Source organism: Corvus hawaiiensis, chromosome 7 (assembly GCF_020740725.1).
Source record: "Corvus hawaiiensis isolate bCorHaw1 chromosome 7, bCorHaw1.pri.cur, whole genome shotgun sequence".
In the NCBI taxonomy this organism is placed as follows: Eukaryota; Metazoa; Chordata; class Aves; order Passeriformes; family Corvidae; genus Corvus; species Corvus hawaiiensis.
Genome location: NC_063219.1, coordinates 7,143,433 through 7,163,463, shown reverse-complemented (window position 1 = coordinate 7,163,463; position 20,031 = coordinate 7,143,433). Strand labels below are relative to the sequence as shown.

The 20,031-nt window shown below is 38.7% G+C and overlaps 1 protein-coding gene across 2 annotated transcripts in view; it reads right to left on the bottom strand.

Moving 5' to 3' along the window:
• ZNF804A (zinc finger protein 804A) overlaps positions 1-20,031 on the bottom strand; it is a 159,461-nt gene that overhangs the window by 74,114 nt on the left and 65,316 nt on the right. The window lies entirely within an intron of this gene.

The window sequence follows — 20,031 nt, the reverse complement described above, 5'->3', positions numbered from 1 at the left end:
GGCAACCTGCATTAAGTGAATTCAAATCTGCTCCTGGCGACTTGCAAAAAAAGGTCTGTGCTATGGTGCCATAGGTGGCTTTATGCCGCAAATTCCAAATTTTCCCTGCAAGCAAAAAGAATAATGCCTGCCCGAGAATGATTCTATTTTGATATTAATACATGAATTCTGGTGTGCAGTAGGAAAAATTTATTGGGACATTAGCATAAGAACACTACTCCTCTCTCTTGTTATCAGCGTAGCCCCTTCAAGCTTTCTCCAGGTATTCCAAAGCCCTGGATAAGCATTTTGACACCACAAAAGTCCAGGTTGTATGAAGATTACAAGCGCTCACACTTACAAAAACAATGCTAATCCCATTAGGCCACAGACAACCACAGATAAACCAATTCTCATGCTTCAGAGAAAAGCTATGACACGCTGTAAATTATCACATATCCAATCATGCTGTTACCAAACTATTCCAATTTTAGCATATAGCGAGCATAATTTATTCAGATGAAACCTAAGGCAGGAAAACTATATTATAAAAATAGTATGCCTGGGAAATTGGGGCATTTATTATTAACATATAGAGAGACTTGGCCTTCAAGGCGTTGCAAAAATGCTTTTTCTTATTATATTGCTTTTTTGAATGCTACCTAAGGGTGCACTTTGCTTTTCAATAGTCATTTCTTTGCATAACACAAGACTTACTTTACAGTTTGAGAAACTGTTTTTTAAAACAGCATAAAAGAAAGAAAATCACCCTAACTCTGGATGGCAGATCCTACATACACCAAGTGAAAAAAAAAACCAAAACCAACCAAAAACCAAAAACAACCAATCAACACTAATTCATAAACAGGCAAGATTTTCATAACAGACGTTGCATAAATGCACTTGTTTATCCCCTGTAAATAAACAGGCTATGAAATCCAATCATTATTTAATTGCACAAACAGTCTATGTGGCCTCTGGGCTATACAGATGTATTTGAAGGATTTCTTTCTGTTCTGGACTCAATACATGTTGCAGATACCTTAAATTCTGCTGTTTTGACATAAAAGGAACATCACCTAAAAATTATTATTTATTACAAATTTTCTTATTTTTGCCTTTTCAACTGTAAATTATTTGTAGCTCTTTATTCCCAGCTCCTGAGAAGGTCTGTACAAGCATAAAAGCCACATGTATACCTTGTTCCTTTCCACTTTACCTGCCACTTGTACTCATGTAAACAGTACCTTACTCAGCAGAGGTAGAATGAAAACTACTCTGCTGAAATAAAGAAAAGCCAGCCTTAAGGGTTTTCCTGGATAGAAATGTGTATTATTATATATATTAAGGAAATGGAACAAGGCTTTAAGATACAGTAAATCCCATATATCTGTGCTGTAGCCATTTCAATTATAATCATGAATGATGTGGAGAGGATGAATGGTGGGGAGCAGTTACTCATTGTTCTAACACAGGAACCACTCACCAGTTAATGACATTAGCACTAGACCAGTTTAGGATGGAAAAAAAAAAGAGAGGGAGTTCACCGAGGGTGTAATTAAACCCTGAATCTACTTACTGCTACAGGATGCTGTGGATGCTAAAAATGCTGGGGAGCAGATTAGAAAAATTACTATAAGAGAAAAAGGTTTCAAAATTGTCATGAGCTGGCCCGGGCAGCAACTGAACTGCAATGGATTAAGGTTAGACTTCAGCAACTGCATGTGGCCATTGCTAGAGACTGAACATTGTGCTGTCAAAGAAGTCTTGACAGGTTTTTTTGTATTTTTCCATTATATAATGCACTCGAGAAAGTTTAAATCAAAACAGTTACACATATACAAAGTACTGTTGTTATTACCCATGAGCAATGAATAACAGCACATGACAAATGTCTTTCATGCATCATCAGAAAAAACTCTCACTCAAAATGATGAGCTGCAGCAAACCTGAAGAGCTTTCCTTCTTTTCTCGTACAAATATAGTGTGCATCACCAGGGAGTCAAAAAGAAATACATGACAATAATTGAGCTCCTAAGACACACACAATTCTTTCTTCAATCCAGAGAGACATGAGCCTTCATAAACTTGACAAATACAGCTGAAAAATTGCAATGCTGGTTGAAAAACCACAACAATTTCTCATTTATTTGGACTTTTGGAACCAACTACTATCAATAATAAATTTATAAAATCTGAATTTGAGTTAAATGCCAAGCTGAGACTGATCATTCAAAGTAAGAAACCAGTATGAAAATGGGTTAACATTTGCTTCAGCATTCACAGAACTGCACTACACCACACACCATCTATCATAAGCTTAGCATCAAATAAAAAAAGATCCAAAGTATCAAATTGTCAGCAAAATTTTACTGGCTCACTCTAAAAAAGAAAATTATTGTTATGATTCCCAAATATACTTAATTTTTGCAATTATTTATTTTGAAAAATGATTTTCAATCAAGCTGTTCCTTCCATATTCATAGTGAACTTTGCCTCACATCTTTCTTTTCCAGAGTGCTGGTATTTAAACCTCTCCTCCTTCACTGCTCCCATGCAAAAACTCTAACAGGATTTAGCTATTACACTTCCATGTACTTGCTATATGGTCTGATTGAGTACAGCTCAATGTGGAAATTAGGAGTGGCAGTCACCAGGAAAGATGACAAACCTTGTAGAGAAGACCATTTCCAATGAAGCCAGCTTCCCCCTTTCCTGCTAGAGCCTGACAGCCCGCAAATATCAAGTTGTTGCTTTGAATCATGCATGTGTGTTATTTTCTAAACCAGTTTTCTATTTGGCAAAGTTGCTTTTGCAAACACATTTGACTTCACGGTTACTGAAAACTTTTATATTCCTCTAGGTTAATGCTGTCTGATTAGAAAGTTTCTCCAGGAGGGTTTTCAGCCAAACCCAAACAGGTTTCTTATCCTTCACATTTCGGAGCCTTCCTCTGCAGTTAATGAAAAATTAGAAGGTGCCAGTGGTCTGAATTGATCCCTTTTTAATGGAGATGGCTAAAATGGGAGGGCTGCATTCTCCATTGAGAGCACATGAAATGGAGCTGAAATCTTCCTCAGTTTGTAGACGGCTGAAGCTAATTGAGATAAATCCAACCCACTGCCTGTAACATGACATTTTTTTTTTTAGACATGTTTGTGAGTTAATTTTGTCTAATTTTATGTATTACTGAGAAGCAAACAGAACCAAGTTGCACTTCCAAATGTAAGGAAAATCTGATTCAAAGATTTATAGATTATAATAATAATCATCATCTCAGTTCCACTTTGAACTCAAATGGTTTTGGATTTATTCTGAATGGCATAAAATATTGAAGTTAATGAGCATAAACAACCTATTACAGTCTTACAAAATGCAGCTCTGTGGCGTCTGCAGGAGACAGAGTTGGATTTGCCTCAACACATGTTCTGTAGCTCGTCTTTTCCTAAATAATATGGTGAATAATGCTCCAATTCCTTTTTCAATCAGACTAGTGATTGTCCACTATTTTGAGAGCTGATACAGCAATTTGGAAACTCTTAGCAGGACACCAAAACGGCAACTGCAATTGAAACTAAGCAGCGGATGAGAGCAATTCATGAAATGACTGTGAATATGAAAGGGGACAAAATCAGAACTGGCACAACATTGCAAGGAGAAGAAAATACCATGTAAAAGTAGGTTTTGATGCTTTTAGGGGCTACCTAAAAACAGAGGCTGGACAAAATTAAGAGAATAAAAAGTGGTTATATTTATTGAAGGGCCTTCAGGTACATGAGAGCAGTCAGAGCCCCCAGGGGCTACACCCAAAAGGGACAACGGGGTCATGGGTTTTCATACTTTTATAAGTTTGGTCCATTAGCATATCGGGGCTTAATCCTCCAATTACAGTTTCAGGTAACGAAGTCACTTACCCCAAGTTTGCCCCCCCCCCAGCTCATATCTTGGGGCCTGAGACAGTAAGGTGTCCTTGAGTTTCAGGCCTAGAGAGGAATTGTTTTGTCTGACCAAAATGGGAAAACGGTAGTTAACAGTCCATATGGAGTTAGAATTACACACTAAAGGATATACACAGGATATGAAAAATATAAAAGCTAAAATCCTAAGGCATCATTTTGCAAAATACAAAGTTTAAAAACTTTCAGCATGAGATTTCTTTTACTATCTATTGCACCTCTGCTAACTTGGGAGAGGGTGCAGCAAAATCTGAAGCACCACCTTTCAATTTTCCACTGACCCACACAAATATCCCTCATTAATTAGCAACTGTATTTCCCATAATGAAACTACCTTTTCAATTACACTGTTCCAATACAAATCCTTCAGCTCAGCAGTATTCCTGATCAGGTTTTCTGTCTTTGTTTTTTCACCCTCTTGGAGAGCTGTACCTCTAAGGTAGCCTGAATATTTCTAGATTGAGACACCAAGTTTCCAGAGCACTGAGCACAGGTGCTGACATCCCCAACCCGTAAGAGTTACTAAGGGTTTTCTCACACACAGCACATGATTTTTGTTCCTGTGCTGGCTGGCAGAAGGTCTGAAAAAATCCAGCAGCTCAGTCTCAGCAAAGATGTAAATTGTCAGGCAGGATGAGGAAAGGAAGATGCTCTGTGGGGAGTGCTCTTCACAAAGTCCTTGAGCTCCTGTCACCTTCTCAAGAGGAGCTGGTGAACATCCCACTGTCACCTCCCAGCCTGCTCTCAGACACTGCAGCAAAACAGCACAGGGGCAAGGCCATGCTGACCTACAGTCAGGCAGGATTTGGCCTCCAGTGAGGATGTGCTACACAGCCCCTTCAGACTTTTTTTTTTTTTTTTTTTTTTTTTTTTTTTTTTTTTGTAAGTGAAGGGCAAAATAGAATCTTCTTGAAATTGTTTGAAGTGGATTGACATTTTTCAGTTGAAGACTGTTGTTAGTTTCACAGCAGGCCTAATTTTTAAATTTAATGTTCTAGCGCATATGAAAAGGAAAGCATCCTAGGGGGATAATAACTTTTAGCAATCAATTGATTGCATATAGCTGTGGGTTTTGCAGGTACAATCTCTTTAAGAAGGCTGTAGAATAGGAAAATTGTAGCCTTCGGATGTACAGTTTATCTGAGTTCGCAGGACTATTTGCTGATCTGTTTTAGATCTTTTTTTTTAAGTAAGAAATAAGCTGTAGTAAATAAAGGAGCAAATGGTCAGCAGGCCAGGTCAGAAAGCACTGCCTATTTTATACTATCACTCTAGGGGTTTTCTGGGGTTTTTTGTTCACCCTTTTTTTGCCTCTGTAGCCACTTGATACTTAACTCAGACGAAAAAAATATGATTAACCTGAACTATTTTAACTGCAAGTCCTACCTAGTCAACTGAAATAGTTTAATAACCTGTTAATACTAGAGCAGTGAATGTCTCCCTGGACCTACAGTTTCCTTAGGTCCATTACTTTTGCCTTCTTCTTCCTAGACGCATATGTTATACACACAGAGCAGTACACAGAGGAAAAGGTATTATTAAAATTTAGTAGCAGTGTAAAATAAAACCCTGTATCACATTTTTCTCACAAAACACGGCCTCTCAGGTGGAAAACCCATCTTCAGGTTTGTTTTCACATTAGATGAGTATCATTTAGAATGGTAAAGAGAAATTAAATGATCAAGGACATTACTACTGACTTATGTTATTGTTATAAGCAATTGGCCGTTAGGAGGAAAAAAAAAAGCCAGCTGTTTTCTAAATGCAGGTCTGTTACAAAATTTTAGCATTAGTGAAAACTCAGGTTTCCATATATGCAGATATGAAGAAGCAGTCATACAATGCCCATGACTTTTGAATAAATTTTGGGTTTAATACTTTGCTTCAGGCTCTTCTAGGTTCAAATTAGAGTCAGTAAGCACTAGTTAAAATCAAGGAACACAGAAATCTGGAGGTCACCAGTTATGGATCTAGAATGAATCCTGCCCATGGTTTGCTTCACAAAACCAGGTACATTTGGGTGCCTGCTGTATGTCCAATAATGTGAGACATGATGAGGCAATACAGCTATTGTTATTTATAAAACGTGGCTTTCAAGATAAGCTCTTGTTTGGAAACTAGTTACCATGCGCAATACTAATCTGAAAGCAAGCCTTCTAAATTTCCATTTACACATGCTTCTGTAGTTCAGGCAATACACCATCTTGGGAGCTGCTAAGTTCACACAGTTTAGACATACTTGGCAAATCTAAGACTCGCAAGGTTACAGAAAATTCATAAGGGTCCAGTGTCAGACCAGTCTCTTCCTCTTTATCTCCCAATATTTGCTCCTGTCCCACATGTAATGGCCAAATACATTCTCATGTACGTCTACATCTGCTGCTCTTAGACAGGCTTATAAATGAAAAAGTAGGTGGTAACATACTTCCATGTAAACTGAACTCATGAGACTGCCAGCCAGACCAGTACATTACAAGAATACATGCATAGGAAGATCTCAACCCAGACTCTAATCACAATCAATCAGTGAGATAAGTCTATGTTATTAAAAATATATTGAATCTTTTTATTCAATTACTTCATCACAAATACACAATATAAGAGATGAACTTGCATTTAAAAACTCAAAGTTCTGGACAGTTTGAGCTTAATAAGGACAAAATAATCAGTTGCAGATGCTTTAACTTAACATTCAAAAATACCCCATGGGAAAGCAAGATTTAATTTTATGGTCATCTGTCATTTTAATGATGTTCTTGTTATAATGCAGAACATCTCTGTCCTACTTGTCTGGTTATAGAAAACATACTAAACTAAATAGGAAAGCATTTAGCTGCACTACATCTACCTTGTATCATCAACAAAGAATACATGTCATTGGGATAGGAATTACTAATATATCTGCTCATTTTAAAGGAAAAAAATCATAAATCCTTGCTATTCAAGTATAATTGAAGTCTGCCAGTTGCTCTTACTTTTGTTTTCCCCTTCTTTCAAGCAACCTAACCCATCCTATATGCACTCCAGTGCATTTCTTTATGTTTGGGATGGGAGAGAATATCGAAATGTTCAGGGACTGCATGTGTTTTGCCAGGAACACAATAAACTATTATTTCATTTTCAGTGAGCATTTTTACATTTCACATTTACAGGGAAAGGGAGCTTTTCCCCTGCTACTGCCTACAAGGCAACCTGTGGATCTTAACTCTAAAAGAAGCCATAAGGAAGGATTAAAATTAATTTGCACAGTGTGTTACAGGTCAGATTCTCTACAGTCCTTATATACCAACCCATAATGTCTGCTGAAGATGGAGGTGTAACCAAAGATCCCTCCTAAGGGCCAAGCATACATTCATGGACTGTTTCCTGCTCCCTCCCAAAACCCTGCTCTCTCCCAAAACCTAAGACAAGATCAAATTTTTATTGAAATGTGTGACAGACCAAGACTACAGACAAAAATACTTTTTTGGAAGAAGAGAAAATATGTCATACAATATGTCATACGTTAAGACCTATACTTGGAATATAATAACACTTAAGTTGAAACTAAATAGCAGCTCTCTGTATCTTTGCACAGGAAGAAATTAAGACAGAAAGGAGAAGCCAGTCTCTGGGTATAACATGGCCCTTTCCTTCAGATTTCAAAAGTCCAGCTGAAATCACTGCCCTGACTGGAATACAGACAAAGAAATGCAGAGAACAAATCAGCTTGCCACCAGAAACACCAACATTAATATATATGATTATTTAAAATTTGTGTCTTTTAAAGCTCATGATATCATTACAGGCCCCTTATATTCTTCTTGTTTTGCCTGTCTTCCCAGAGAGGAGCTGGTCCTGCAAAGATTGAAAGTCCCTTTTTTCAAGACAACTTGCAACAATAAGAAAGAAATAAGCAATACTTACATAAAACTACAAGTTAATTCCTACTTTTCTGCTTCCTTCTGTATTAGAAGTCAGCCTTTAAGACTCTGAGCAGAAAGCTGTTACAGAGCAGCTAGAAAAAGATCTAGAGAAGTAGAAGAGTGTCCATGTTCTCCAAATAGCAGCTTTTAGGAACTTGATGCCACCTACAAATATCCAAGTGCATTAGAGCAGTGAAAAAATGACTGCAGTTGATGCTGTTATTCCTGGTACCATTGCATCGCTATTCCACATACTAAGAAAGAGAGGTTCAAAGGGACATGCCCAGATACATGGACCAAGGCAGAAGGGACAGCACAGTACTCAATCCTGATTTTTAGGTCCCTCTTCCAAGGGAACAACTTAAGCAATTATTTCCTCTTAAGCAAAACCTCATCTTCCCACTGAGATAAGGGTGATAGACCAATTAACACTTGACACGTGTCCATGCTACTTCTATAGAGCCTCTTACAATAAACCAGGGCCTGCTGCCTTTAAAGTCCAATATAACAGTAGAAACAGAGCATCAGCCAGATATGAATCTGGGACAAAAAGCAAAGACAGAGAGGCAGGCACTCAATCCCAAAACAGAGTTATCCCCAATAGCATGCTGGGGCTTACTTCCCTCCTTGTTTCCACTGAACTTGAACATTAAAGTTAATATTTTTCTACAGGAATGAAATTTTAATTTATCTGCTCCAAGGTAGTACGACATTAATATAAACCTGTCTTTGTACCTAATATTTCTTCTCTGTCCATATTAAAGAATTCAGCTCAGCTTTACATCAGCAGCTTCCAACAAACAACTTCACTCCCTATAAAAAAGCGGTAGCAAGTATTATTTACTCTACTACAACATGTTGCTGCTCCTGAGTTCTCTTTTTACTAGACCTGATGATAGGCACAACAGAGAATATTTCAACATTGCCATCTGTCTCCTTGGCACTTCATACCAAGTGAGTCGCTGCCACTTTGATGGTAAATTAGAACTTCCCACCAGATATGTTAACCCAGAGGCTGCTGACAGGTTGTCCTATCTCCCTCGATACCTTCTTCCCTAAGGTCTATTTTTGATTTTGAACAGTCTGAGCATCTTAAGAACAAGTTTCTACACGGTATGTATTAAATTGCAGGAATTGTCAATAATATGCAGTCTGAAGAAATCCTTCTATAAAAGACTTTTACAGCATCATTAAGTTTATGACACTGCTTCTAGTACATCTGAGGCGTTCTCACAAGAGATGGTCACAAAGAGGTTCACAATAGTGCTTGGGAGGAAGAAGACAGACGTGGTGGGAGAGACCAACTCACAGAGAAGTTGGAAAACTGTAAAGTGAGGATCAACCCACGCCTGATGCTAAAACACCAATACTGCATGTCAGCATGTTCTCTTAAATCCACCTCCCTTCCAAGATAAATCACTAGAGCTATGTTAAGAAAGTTATAGTCCCAGTTTCTCACCACTGATTGCACTCTTGTCTGAGACAATCTAATTCTTTATTTCAGCTTCAATTTTTGCAGTTGAAGACATATGGCTCTACTTCGGCAGCTGAGCTCAGAGATGTGCAGGCCTTGCAGTCCAGCACTGCAGGAAGGGTATTACCGAGCAGGTACCTCGAGGGGCCAGAAAACATTGAGGATACATTCTTTTGTTGTTGTTGGGAGGTGAGAGACAGAAGATTATTCTGAGGGTCTACTCAGTTCAATATAAAGAAAAAACAGATCTCCCAAAATCTTTGAAAACAAAACATTTTCCCCAACATTTTTCTAGGCACCAAAGCCAGGCTTTTCAGGTCAAACATGCTACTTTAAAAAATAAACCCATTTCAACTCCATATAAAGTAAGGTGTAAGATAGGGCTAAAAAGATGGTAAAAGTAGTCACAGGCCCAGCCTGACAAGAGTTCCAGAACTGTTTGGAAAAAGCTCTCAGGCACAGGGTGTGATTGTTGGGGTGTCCTGCACAGGGCCAGGAGTTGGACTCTCATGATCCTTGGTGGCTCCCTTCCAGCTCAGCACATTCTATGGTGTCAAGTTACTACAGGGGGATGTAGATTACGTTTAGGGAAAGTGATCAAGAAGTGATTTAGAAAAAATAACCCATTTAGAACAAGCAGACAAGTAGAAAAAACAGCACAAGAGGAGATGGTTATGCTCTCCAGTGAAGCCCCTCAGAACAGCAGTGCCAGACCTCACAGAGCAAAAGGACAGAATCCACACACTGGACTTGTGTATGAATAAAGCGAACTACACAAAAACATTTATTACACAGTACTAAACTACAGGAAGAGAAAATAAGATGCAACACCAATTTCTAGCCTGATACTGAGAAAAATCCAAGGGAAGGATCAAACTATTACCAGACGATTCTGTTTATGACAAAAAAAAAGCAAATGAAAATTTCATAGTCTTTGATTGAAATACTATTTTCAGTCTTTCAATATATTTTCCTGACTATCTTATATGTCTTACAGTAAAAGACTCTGGCACATAAAAGTATAATATATTATTCCATTTCTGAATGTGGAAAATGACAGGACAACTCACAGCATCATTTTATTTAACTGATTATGAGTGGAGAATTTAGGGCGCTTAATGATTTTCTTAGTGAATTAAACATTTTAAAAGCTACAAATTTCTCATACAATTTCCACTTGATACAGAGGATGCTCAGACCAGGCAAAAGCACTCTGTGGATGGAGCTGCCTGATCCTAGGCACGTAAATAACTATACACAGGTAAGTATGAAAAACAAACAAAACCAAGCTCAAACCTACTGTTAAATTTGCCATGTGTGGGCTGTCAGGAAGGCAGGGATCTCCAAAAGACACCCCGATAGACACTCACTGGAATGATAAGCACAGATATGAAGGAATGTTTATATCAAAACAGTAGATCATTATTATTACAGGTTTGTAGGGCAAACAGCCTATGTAGCTGTTGATTTCCCTGGGCTATTAGTAACATAGGCTTCTTCCTAATCTGAACTGGTTACCAGCTCCTCTGGAAGATGCTGATGTAGAAGTGCTGGGGTTAGCTGGACACAGAGACCACCTTTGCACATTAAATCAGTCCAGTTCAGCATGTATTTAAACCCATTTGGCACATTTGACAACACAGCCTGTTATTCACAGTATCTGTACAGCAGAGGATTTGTTTTCCTGTGTTTGCTACTCATCAGCCAGATAAGAAACTTAAAGGGGTTGCCTAAGGATTTAATTCAGACACAAATTGCTGCAAGACAGCCCAGCCAGCACAGGAAGGAAGGAGGGCAGCTCTCCCAGAGGACCTAAACCACTGTGTTAACATTATTCCCCATGTCCTTAAGGCATGATCACTTACCTAGACTTCCTTATCCAAATGACATGGCATTCTTTATGCTTTCTCCCTTAAAAACACTCCTCCCAGGTTACATAAATAAATTAGTTTACAGGGCTCGAATTTTGAGGTTTATATTCCAAGTTTCTATCACCAAATTTGATAAACAGGCTGCCTTTAAAGACTATTTGCTTGACACTAGGGAGGAGTTAAGAAATTAATGGTTATAAACTATTATCTCTATACCCTAAATACCAGGAGGTCTAAGTCATTAACTTATCTAATTAAACACAGAGAAACAGTGCTTGTTAAAGACAAATGCAAAGTAAGTTTAACTTTACGATAGGCCTATTACATCCTTTATCAGATCTAAACTCTGGGCACTTCAATTCCTCCTCAACTGTTCTGGTCTTGTTTAGCACATCCTGTTATCCACCAACACCTCTGCCAGGAGACAAAAGGCTCCAGACACATTAAACTCCTCTAGGCTATAGGCTAAAATCACGGAAGAAAATAAAGGCAGAACACCTGCATCATCTTTTACAAGATTTGCTTCCTTCCTTCTGCCTTACAGCATTCATAAACCAAAAACATTAAGTGATCCTCAAACAAATTTTGTAAGACACAACGTTTTTACAGTAAGTTGGGTAAATTTTGTATTAAATTCATTGAATCTGAAGTAATTTAATTATTAGGAACCTTGGGTTTGTTTTACAGTAAGTTAGGTTTCAGTTAGGCTCTAATATTTACAAGGAAACAAAAAACCATGGAGCTGCTGAGGGAGACAAGAAAGAACAAATCTAAAAGGGAGAGAGAAAAATAAAGAGGAGAAACTTCTCCACAATCCTTTTTACGCAACTCCAAGATAAAGTGGAAACAATGTTTATTACAATTCTTCATTAAAAATGGGATTTTTTTTCCTCTTTCAATAAATACAGAATATTTCTATTTATAACTGAAGTTAAATAACAATGGTGTTTGAATTGGCATGATTTCCATCGTTTGGAATAACTTCAGATTGAATGAATATGATGATTTCCATTTTCACTGCTTTTAGCATTTTGAAATGCAATCACATTTTCCAGTTTTCACTGTATTTTTATCCTCCACATCCAACAAAAGGGCTTCATTGTTCTTAAGTGCTATGTGGTCATACACACAAATGAAAAAATACAAGCTTTCACTCATTGAAAGGTAGATGAAAAGAGCTATGAAACCTCTTTTTCAGCTAAAAATCAGGGATTTACAACAGCATGGAGCACTAGGTATCTCAGATGTTTGAAAGCAACAATCTGACTGCTGTTTCACTGCCTTAAAGTGGCTTTTACTAGTATCTGAAACATCAATACAATTTGATGTTCTAGGAGGAAAATTGCATATTTTTAATTTCTCAGTATTTACTGATGAATCAAAAAAGACCCGACTTGTCAACCATATCCAGTACAAGCCATTCAAATCTATGAAATCCATCATTCAGCAATGAAAGCTATCTTACAAATGACAAAATTCAATGCCATGAATATTCATATCCATGAATATGGATTAATATATCTCATCCTTTCTCTCCACTGACAAATGTCCTGTGTCCAACACCGACTTTGTCTCAATCAGGAATTCTGAGGGTCAGCAATTCACTAATGCAGTGAGTGCATGGATATACAAAAGAGACAATAGTATTTTACTGCAAAATTATTTTTCCCAGGCTGTATTCTTATTACAGTGCCTTCACACGTTGGCGTTTCTCAACCACCATTTCTGTTTGCAGCCACTGGTATTTGTACATTTCTTGAAAAATGAAGCTTTTTTCACAAACTCATTGTAACAAAATCACAAAACTCTCTCATTCTCATTCCTCATTTCTTAAAAACCAAACAAACCCCCCTATTTTCCTGCTGTCAGCCACATGCTCAGTAGAAAGAGGATTCACGGCATTTGGGGGGTTGCATCCAGCTAAGCAGAGCCTGTTCCATAAACCAGCCAGGATGTGTGGGGAGGGATGTACCATTGCAGTGTTAGCCACCCCAACATCACTAGCGTCCAGAGACCATTCACAGTTATCTTGGTACTGCTCAATATTTTCTAAAAATAAGCTAATCTCAGAACAAAACAGATGCTCTCCAGATTCAAAATTTTGATTCAGATACAATACCATGAAGTGTGTGCACAAGATAGTTGGGTCATTTAACAGACTCTGCAGAGCAGTCTCCAGAGCAGGTTCTCTTAAACTGCATCGCACCAAAACCATGACACCTATTACTGCATTTTCCCCTTGCAACCAGGACGAAGACTGAGACAGAATGAGGGCAAAAATTCTACAAGGAAGCCAACCTGTCCAGACTGGGAAGCAAAATCACATGGCAAAAAAAGTATTCTTTAAAACACCCCTAACAAACAAAAAAATCCACTTGACTTTTTCTGCCTAACAATAATGTTAATTCATTTAATAAGGCTCTGACATTTGCTTTCAGAACCACCTGGGAACTGAAAATAAAGCTTAGTGTGCAGCCTGTAGTCACACCTATTATTACAAAATCCAGAGCCAATTCCTGTATGCCGTAGAGTTTTTATATTCAGAGTTTCTCAGTGATCTGCTTTCTCCAGCATCCTGTTCTACACCTGTGACATCCTGGCAAAATCCTCAATTGCTGAATGTGATTGTTGATGTGTCTTCAGAAAAGATACCTTATATCCCACAGAAAACAGGACCAGAGAAATGCCTCTGAGCTATGTAACAGCATCAAGAACAGGACAAAGAAAGAATTAGGGGCCTGTGACCTTCACTGATTAGAAACAGAAATAGTTGGGGTGCAAACACTCAGAATAAGTTACTTTCTTGGACTGAAACCAGCTTGTTTAATAGGATCATTCTGACCATGAGGTGACACAAAGGATAGGATTTTATGTCAATAAACGTAAATGCTGTGCATTATGTCAGGCTTCTTCCTGACCATAACCACTGGAATTTGGACAGAAAGTTCTAGTTCTGCTTACTTAAGCAGAAATTAAAATGTAGGCTTGTAGTTTCAATGTAAGAATTAGATTATCATAGAATCATAGAATGGTTTGGGTTGGAAAGGATCTTAAAGATCATCCAGTTTCAACCCCCCTGCCACAGGGAGGGATGGCTTTTACTAGACCAGGCTGCTCAGAGCTCCATCCAGCCTGGATTCACCTTAAGATTGAACTTATCTCAGTATAACATGAATAAAGAACCAGAGTTAGAACCATTAGCTTGTCAAAACTTGTGAACATCCGTTATAAAAATCACATATCTCATATTCATCTGCTTTGCATACTGTTTCCCAAATATTTCTCAGCTATGCTTTCAGTTTAGAATAAATCCTGCTAACTATTTTTCTGGCCTAACAAACACTGTCCCTCTACTAGTCTCTCTTCCCCTTGTCACTAAGTTTGTTTTCATCATATAATTATAGGAATAAAAAGGTTGATTGCCGGATTTTTATTCTCCAGATGTATTAGAACATTAACTGCCTGGTGAACTTAAAGCCAGTGTAGTGTTTGGAGTTTATGAATCACTTTAAGGTTATGATTAGAAGGACATGTGAAAAAGTCACTGATCACCATCAAATAGTGTCATTAGTATTCTCAACTGGCTGCCACAAATTAAAAATGCAGGAACTTTAAAAGACCTCATATAAAGAGTGAAAGACAACAACGGGGTAAATCTCCTCTGAATTTCCATCAGCAATTTCCATCTGACCTGCTGCCAGCCAAATCTGCTCTGAAACCTGGAGCAGTGGAGCCTGCTCACAGTGCCTCAGCATCTGAACTTACCACCTCTGCTCAAAGAATCTGCAGCTGAAAGCAGCACGAAACTGCTACAACGCTACTGCTTTGGGACCTGACCTAGGATTTCAGCACTTAAACGCTTCAGCCTTTAAAGCTCCAAGCAGATACACCAGCTCCAGGTACCTTTCATCACTTCGTCACATGCTCCCATAAAGCTGGAACTATTCCTCATAGCAAAGTCTGTACTCACATGATGTAATATGTTTGGAGTAAGCACAGATTAAATATACTTTGACACTTTCTGGTACTTTTAAATAGCTATAAAAATACATGAAGCCATATGACAAATGAATATTCTGTGGTTACCAAATCCAACACAGCTACTGACATTTTAGGACAAGCGTTGGCCTCAGTTAAACCTATTCCCTTCCTGTTGCTGACTACTCACCCATCAGAGCCATCTGTCATGATTAAGTGTTTGGTGAGAAGTCTTGCATGTGAACTTTTTTATTCTCTCCCATCACTTCCTTTAGGTGTTTGCTGGCTCTTTCAACCCAGCACCAAAACCTTTACAAAACCATGAGAAGTCAAGGGCAGCAAATGCTGTCTGCAGTTCAGTGACTGGTTTTTGGGGTTTTCCCTGAAGGCAAACCAAAGTTTCTTTAAATTATGCACTGTACACTGAAACTATTAATACATACAGCCATGGTTGTCTTGATTGAATTTTAGTGTTCTGACAATTTTTTCATACAATATACACTACTTATTTAATGAGTAGCAGAGTATTCCATAAAAAGTGTCTTTTGTGTAACACCTAAATGTGCTAGAAAGGTTAATATGGCGCTTTATAACACACAGGCTGATGACAGGAAGTAAAAATGCTATTCTGAAAAGCAGAAATGTCAACACATCTCTAAAGACATAAAATGACACAAAATTAAATGTTACCAACTGCTGAGTCTGAAGAAATGCTTCTTGAAGTTAAGGGATGAAATAAAAATTTCTAAAAGAAGCACAAATCATATTTTAAAAGCATAATAATGTACTTAATGTAACTTTTTAGAATGCTTTTTACACACATAAGCTTCTAAAAACACCGTTCATTTCCCTTAGACTGCAATAATTTCAAAGGGTCCGAAAGTAGAGGGTCCACAAACGCAAATCATTAACTTTTTGAGGCAATTAGCATCTGAGCTTCCGTATCTTTTGGCAAATTATAAAACTTTCAGATGAACATTATTTTTTTAGAAGGGAATCCTGACTTTCTATTAATTTCAGAAATAGAGATGCACATGTGTACATAAACAGACACACATACATTCATGCCCACACCGTCCCACTACGTATGAATGTAGACATATTTACAGAGAAAAAACATCAACGTCACAGTGTGAGAGTGTACATCTGTAGACACACAGGTTTGCAAATACATACCAGCAGATATTTGAAAAGTAACACCCATTCAATTTGCCTGATGAAATCCTCAAAGCTTCAGGAGGATTACAGGGTTTTCTGGAATGTTGAAAGGAAGGTGGGAAGAGCCTTACAGTTTCCTTTATGTACTAGCATGCAGAAATGAAAAATACTTAAAAAAAAAATTAAACATCAGTCTTCCAAAACCTAAAGATGACCTACAAGAAAACTGGAGGGGGACTTTTTACAAGGGCAAGTAGTGGCAGGACAAGAGGGAATGGCTTCAAACTGAAAGAGAGTAGGTTTAGATTAGATGTGAGGAAGAAATTCTTCCCTATGAGAGTGGTGAGGCCCTGGCACAGGTTGCCCAGAGAAGCTGTGGCTGCCCCATCCCTGGAAGTGTCCAAGGCCAGGTTGGACAGGGTTTGGAGCAACCTGGGATAGTGGAAGGTATCCCTGCCCATGGCAGGGGGTGGAACAAGATTATCTTTGAGGTCCCTTCCAATCCAAACCATTCCACAATTCTATGAACCTCTAAATTAGCCCAAGCAAGAGCATGGGTTAAATACAAAATCGGGAGACTTGTTAACATCCTGGATTCCCCCAGTCCAGGTTTCAAATCTAATCCATTAGCAAGGTTTTGCAAAGCCATATAGTCCCAAGGAAAAAACAGTGTGTGTACTTTATCAGCCTCAGGAACCTGCAGCTGCAGTAACACAGCTATCCTCACCACCCTACTGATTCCTGAATTATCAGCATTAAATCCTGAGCTCCTCAGATTTTTCACTTGATGTTTTTAATCTAACATGTCCAAGGGCTAACATCTGTAGACAACAGCATAGCCCAAGGTATAAGCTGCAAGGAAATGTAAAACAGCAGCTGATACTCCCAAACAGTCAGACATAATCCCACCGGGAGCAGAAGCGCAGCAATCAGTGTTCAGTGAAAGCTGAAGAACGGATTTATTAAAGCTCAGCACCGAAATTTTAAGTTGCCAAATTTGCCCTGAGAAAAAGTCAGGAGTGGAGCTCGTATGAGTACCTGAGAGGCAGGAATGCAGTAACCAGCAGACTGGATCTACAGAGGGAATTTTGACACTGCAGAGTCTTGAAGCCTTGTGATTTATTTTTGTTGTTGTTATTGTTGTTTTTGAGAAAATGTGAGTGATGTGGGCATAAACAAGACAAGAAGAGCACAGCCTTGATTCTGTCAATGCAGGTTCCTATAGAAAGCACAAAATATGTCCTTCTGCTGTATAATTATGATGCTATAATGACTGCACTCCCATCAGATATCCAGGAAATGTAGAGGGCAATTTGGCCTTCTTCCTTTATGACTAAGCTAATCAACCCAAAATCTCAGCCAAAGGGAAATTTATACTCACTTGCTCATTTCAAAGCTCCAATAATGAGCATGGATATGTTTATCATACCACAACAGAAATGGAAGCAGAATAGAGGGGAGAGACATGGAAGTGAAAAGGAGGGGAAAAAGAGAGACAAACAATGAAGGTGATGTCTCTGCCTGATGTTACAAGTCATTATAATTGAAAATGATAGCAAAAAATTTGAAAGAAAAATCCATCCTAAGATATTTAATCAAATTTTTCATTATGTTGGATGCTGGAGAAAATTTCATTTCTGCAAGACAAATACAGTACATGACAGTTTTTTAGAGGCAGACAGAAACAATTTGAAAGGACACGAGTGTGTACAAACATAGATATCTGTGCAGCCTAGGAATGGTATTTTAACCTCCCCTATTTCCCATCAAAAACCACGATGTTGAACAACTCCAAAGAGTAATAATTTTACTTCTCCTTATAGAAAAGCACTATCAGATAGCCCACTAAAGCACTAATAGACTTTTGAAGAACGGGATAAAATGATTTTTTGCTTCTGTATGTTTCTTCCATCAAAAGTGTCTGGTTCAGACCCTGTGAGAGGGATGCTGGCAGGATTCCAGTCTAATTGTTATTTTCATGGACAACATTCACATCTACTTAATAGTTTTAAATTAGATTCTTCATGACAACAGGTTATCCTTTCTGTAAAAGCACCTTCTAAGTGTTCAGCTCACACAGCCCATGAGAAAATTGTAAAGGATTACAAAGGAAGAGCAGCAGCCATTCAATACTGGTGGTCAAGGCCCTTCCCATAACATGAAGCCAGGAGGGATTGTATGTACACAGCTATCTTTATAGGGAGAACATAATGAAAACTTACTTCAAAATACTCTAATCAGAGGTATTGCCCACACATGTAAATGTTTTGCTAAGATTAATGATTTCTTATTTTCCTATTTACATTCAGACAATTATTAGCTTTAACAAATATCTGCTTTTCAAGACAGTGAATTTAGGGAAAAGAAACCAGAAGCATATTATTAATAATACAGAAAGTTTCAGGAAAAATACTTCCAAAAGAAGAAGACGTAGGATAAATCAGTTATTTCTGGAAGACAAACAAACATTCAAAACAAAACAGCCAAGCAAAAAACCCCAAAACAAACCCACATCATAAATGTGAAGCGTATACAGAGCACAGTCCTCAGGTCACAGATATGCTTCCCAGAAGGCTCCGTGGATGAATGGATTTAGTTTACTAAAAATGCCCATTGTGAATGCACACGTTTCTGTCACTACTGCTACTATTACACTGGCATCATACTAAGTCTCCGTGAGTTATGTGGATGGACTCCTCCTAAAAATCTCTGAGCTGTTCACAGGGACGTGCATGAGTTTACAGAACAAACTTGTAGATTCTACAGTAGCCACCACTATATTCCATAAATGAGACCTACTCCTTCACAGTCTTCTAGTCCACAGAGAAATTTAGTTAGGCCACAGGGAGTGACCCAAATAATCGTGTCCTGGGCTGCATCCAGAGTGACCAGCAGGTTGTGGGAGGTGATTCTGCCCCTCTGCTATGCTCTGGTGAGACCCCACCTGCAGTGCTGCATCCAGCTCTGGGATCCCAGCACAGGAAGGACATGGACCTGTTGGAACCAGCCCAGAGGAGGCCACAAGGGTTTTCAGAGGGATGGAGAACCTCTGCTATAAGGAAAGGCTGAGAAAATCAAGGTCGTTCAGCTGGAGAAGAGAAGGCTCCAGTGTGACCATACTGCAGCCTCCCAGTGCCTAAAGGAACTACAAGAGAGCTGGAGAGGGATTTTTGACACAGGCATGTAGTGGCAGGACAAGGGGGAATGGCTTGACACTGACAGAGAGCTGGTTAAGATCAGGTGTTAGGAAGAAATTCTTCCCTGAGAGGATGGTGAGGTCCTGGCACAGGTTGCCCAGAGAAGCTGTGGCTGCCCCATCCCTGGAAGTGTCCAAGACCAGGTTGGACAGGGTTTGGAGCAACCTAGGATAGTGGAAGGTGTCCCTGCCCATGGCAGGGGAATTGGAACGAGATGAGTTTTAAGGTCCCTTTCAATCCAAACCATTCCACAATTCTATGACATACTTTTGGAAGACATCACAGCTTCGGTGTCTGAATCTGTGGAACAACAGAACCTGTGCGACCTCCAGCACATTAAAGCACTATGGTACTTAGATGTCAAAGTTACTCATATTGCTTATAAGATGTGGAGAAATTAATCCACAAAGCCACCCTTAGTGCAGACTCCAATAACCTCAAGGCAGCCAGCATAATCCAAATAACCATCCCATCTTTTCCGGTATTTTGATACTGCTTTATAATCTTCAGCAC